Genomic DNA, 4826 nt, shown 5'->3' on the forward strand with positions numbered 1-4826 from the left:
TAAGCCTGAAAAATTTCTAAGTTAAAAACTTGCAAGACTTGAAAAGAAGTGAGAGAAAGAATGAGGCTCATTAGAAAATGCAATTAGCAAATATTCTTGGGAGAAAGACTCACTGAATTTCCAGTCCATATTTTCTGGCTTGTTTTCCATAGGGAGGATAAAAATAATGACAGCTAAGTCCCTCCCTCCCTCCCTCCCTCCCTTCCTTCCTTCCTTCGTTCTTTCCTTCCTTCCTTTCACAGGGTCTCACTCTGTCACCCAGACTGGAGTGCAGTGGTTTCATCATAGCTCACTGCAACCTTCACCTCAAGTGATCCTCCTGCCTCAGCCTCCTGAGTAGGTGAGATTATAGGCACTCAACACCATGCCCAGTTAACTTTTTTTTTTTTTTTTGAGATGGAGTCTCGCTCTGTCGCCCAGGCTGGAGTGCAGTGGCATGATCTCGGCTCACTGCAAGCCCCACCTCCTGAATTCACGCCATTCTCCTGCCTCAGCCTCCCGAGTAGCTGGGACTACAGGCGCCCACCACCACACCCGGCTAATTTTTTTGTATTTTTAGTAGAGATGGGGTTTCACCGTTTTAGCCAGGATGGTCTCAATCTGCTGACCTCGTGATCTGCCCACCTCGGCCTCCCAAAGTGCTGGGATTACATGCATGAGCCTCCGCGCCTGGCTGCCCAGTTAACTTTTTAAAGATTGTTTGTAGAGATAGAATCTCAACATGTTGCCCAGGCTGGCCTTGAGCTCCTGCCCTCAAGCAATACTCCTGCTTCGGCATCCCAGAGTTCTAGGATTACAGGTGTGAGCCACTCCACCCAGCCGGTTTTCTCTTGCTTTTCTTACAACTATGGGTATCAAAACCAGGGATATGAATTGTTGTTTTTAAGATTGCAGTGGTTATTTGTGGTGCTTTGAATCTAAATAAAAACTCAGTTCTATGAAAAGGATAATAATATGTTAACTAGACAATAATAAAATATACAATGTAGAATACAATACAATAGATATAACAACAACCACAGAAACTTACACATATTGAGCACTTAAAAAATGTATATATTTATTTATTTTTGTAGAGGTGAGGTCTTGCTATGTTGCGCAGGTTGGTCTTGAACTCCTGGTCTCAAACAATACTCCCACCTTGCCTCCTAAAATGCTCAGATTACAGGCATCAGCCAGTGCACCCAGTCTATTGAGTATTTATTATATGCTAGGTCCTGTTCTAAATACTTAAATGCATTTCTTATTTATTTTTCATAGCAACAATGTCAACCATCTTGTATAATAAGGCTCAGAGAGGCTGTCTCACTAGCCCCTGGCCTCCTGGTTGGTTAGTGAGAAAACCAGAATTCAAACACAGGTTGGCCTGACTCTAGGAATCAATTACCAAACCTTACTGTCTGGATTTAATTTTTTTAAAATTTTATTTATTTATTATTTTTTGAGATGGAGTCTCACTCTGTCACCCAGGCTGGATTCCAGGGGCGCGATCTCAGCTCACTGCAACCTCTGTCTCCTGGGTTCAAGCAATTCTCCTGCCTCAGCCTCCCAAGTAGCTGGGATTACAGTTGCCTGCCACTGCGTCCGGCTAATTTTTCTGTATTTTAGTAGAGATGGGGTTTCATCATGTTGGCCAGGCTAGTTATGAACTCCTGACCTCAAGTGATCCGCCTGCCTCGGCCTCCCAAAGTGCTGGGATTACAAGCATGAGCCACCGTGTCTGGCCCTGTTTGGATTTTAAATCCCTCCTATATTCCTAATTGTACAGAAATTTAACTGAAGATGTTTTGCTTGTCCTGTGTGGTGATTTAAAGATGTTTAAGCAACATTAAAAATCAGTGTTGGGGTAGGTAATTGCCATTGAATGCACAGTTTTAGGTTTTCACAAAAAGTGAGAAGATCTGACTACCCTAAGCTCTTATTTCTCCAAAATGGGAGGCACAGGCTATGTCCACCTGACCCCTATCAAGGGGCAGATACACCTGGAGTTGGCCCAGCTCTCTGCAAATACTCTTGTGGCTTCCTGGATTTCTTGCTTCCATCCTTCCCCTCATTTGTCAGTTCTTTGTCTTTAAGGAAACAGGCCCGATTGCATCAAGCCTGCTGAAAGCCTTCAGTGGTCCCCTATTACCTGAAAGTACTTAAAACCCTGATCTACCCACTTTCTAGTCTTTGCTGCCCTTCACCTCTATCCACCCCTTATGTCTTGTACTCTAGCCATGCTAGGCTCCACACTGTCTGTTATGCACCTGCCCCGCCATGCCTCCCTGTGTTTATGTCTTTTTCATGCTGTTCTGGTGCCAACAATGTCCTCCTACTTTCTCAATCATTAAATACCTAATCAGAATTTAAAATCCATTTCAAATGTCATCTCCTTGGGAGACAGAAAATCCTCTTTTACCTACACAGGGTGAATTCATATATTTCCTCTTCCATGCCTCTGCAGCCCTTCACATCCTGGGTGCCTACAAAGCTAACCACATTTTACTCTATGGAGTTAATTGTGGGTCTGGCTCCTCTGGCTAGACTCTAAGCTCTCTAAGGGGAAAGGCTCTGACTTATTCCTCTTTGCATTCCCACAACCTGATACAGTGATTGGCACAGAGTAAAAGCTCAATCAATGCTATTCCTTCTCCCTTTTCCTTAGTGGCAGCAACTTTATCTTATCATCCCTGAAATGTTTCTGCTTAACTCAGCAGCGTTAAGACCTGGGACATAAAAGGCACTCAACTGTTATTGAAGGATGAGCTGAATTCATGTTGTGGCTGTCATAGTATTTTTTTTTTTTTTTTTTTTGAGATGGAGTCTTGCTCTGTCACCCAGGCTGGAGTGCAGTGGCGTGATCTCGGCTCACTGCAACCTCCGACTCCCTGGTTCAAGGGATTCTCCTGCCTCAGCCTCCCGAGTAGCTGGGATTACAGGTGCCTGCCACCATGCCCAGCTAATTTTTGTATTTTTAGTATAGACGGGGTTTCACCATGTTGGCCAGGCTGGTCTCAGTCTCCAGACCTCGTGATCCACCTTCCTTGGCCTCCCAAAGTGCTGGGATTACAGGTGTGAGCCACCGCGCCTGGTCCATAGCATCTCCTAACCTGTGTCTCACTCCATGTTGAGGTTGGCTGTTCTTGAACCCTTCTTAGTTACCTTCTTAGGTACCTGCTCAAGTCCACCCAGCTACCAACAATACCTATTACCTGCAGACTTTGCCCTTCTAATCATTAAACCATGAGAAAATCTGCTAGTCAACCTATCAGAAAACTTGACTATTCAGGTGTCGGGGCTTTTTCTGCCAACATATGTTATAGTCAGTGTTCTTTGAAGTAATAGAGGTGAGCAAAATCACAGAATACTGCCTAAACATTAAGCTACTTCTGCCCACCAGCCAGCCTTCCCTCTAATGGGAATTGCATTTTGCTTCACTGGCTTCAGCTTCTTGCCTGAGGTCCCCACTGGGATGGATGCCCAGAATCGGGCAGTAGCCCACTAGGTGTGGGTCCCTGGTACCTGGCCAAGCCCTGATGTCCATATTCATTGCTTCCGCTATCCCTTCTATTGAGTAAATTACTGCTAGAAATGCCATGGCCCAGGAAAAAATATACACATCTTCCCGTAACCACCCCTCACACCCTTCTTCTATGTGCAAGTGTCTCCTTACCCACAGAGAGGCAGTATCGCTTAATGGTGAAACACAGGGACTCTGGAGTCAGAAAACTCTGGCTTCCAATCCTGGTTTTGCAACTTTTATTTGTATGTGGCACTGGACTAATTCTTTAATTTGTGAACATATAGCCTTGTTAAATGCAGATACTACCTGTACCTGACTCATATGTTTGTTATGAAAAGATTGAAAAATCAAATGGATGTGAAGTAAATGGCACCATGCCCGACACCCTTGAAACAGTCTAGGAATGTTGTCGATTATTATTATTGGCTGCGTGGCAGGAAAAAACACTGCAAAAACAGCAGGGAAGCCTTCCAAAGCTGTGGTCCTTTCAGCAGCTGCTCAACACTTGCTCACCGCTGCATGGGTTATATTATACAGCACCGAGAAGCCAGCTTTACATATCTGGAAATAGATTCCAGATACTTAAAGAATGTGTTTTTTGGCTGGGCACGGTAGCTCACACTTGTAATCCTAGCACTCTGGGAAACCAAGGCAGTCTGATTGTTTGAGCCCAGGAGTTAGAGATCAGCCTGGCCAACATGGCAAAACCCAGTCTCTACAAAAAAATACAAAAATTATCTGGGAGTGGTGGTGTTACGAGATCTTTGGGGTGTCACTTTTCTGGCTAGAAACCTCTGTGGCCAGTGGCACTTTTGCCTGAGTTCTTGTCCTGCGTCCAGAAAGAATGAGGTATGCAGACAAGTGGAGGGTGAACAAGACAAAGAGGCACTTTACTGGGTGTTAGAACAGCTTAGAGGAGACCCACAGTGAGTAGCTCATCTCTGTTGAGTCTTCAGCTCTCAGCAGAGAGGTGGCTCTGGAATTGGTGGCTCCTCTCTGCAGGCAGGTCAACCTGTCAAGTGTTCAGCTATAGCAGAGAGGAGGCCTAGAGTGGGTGGCTCCTCTCTGCCAGCAGATCATCCTGATGAGTGTTCAGCTCTCAGCAGAGAGGAGGCCCTGGAGAGGGTGGCTCCTTTCTGCAGGTGGTCATCCTGACATCTTCTCTGCTCTGGCAGAATGGTACAATCTCGGGTTTTATGCACTTCAGTGGGGAAGTGCATGCTGATTGGTCCACGGGCAGCCATGGGCTGGCCCAGGCAAAAGCACCATGAGCTCTCCCTCCAGTCTAAAGGACTGGCAGCCTGCCCCCCAGGCTTCAGGC

The sequence above is a fragment of the Pongo pygmaeus genome, chromosome 11 (genome assembly GCF_028885625.2).
Source record: "Pongo pygmaeus isolate AG05252 chromosome 11, NHGRI_mPonPyg2-v2.0_pri, whole genome shotgun sequence".
Classification (NCBI taxonomy): Eukaryota; Metazoa; Chordata; class Mammalia; order Primates; family Hominidae; genus Pongo; species Pongo pygmaeus.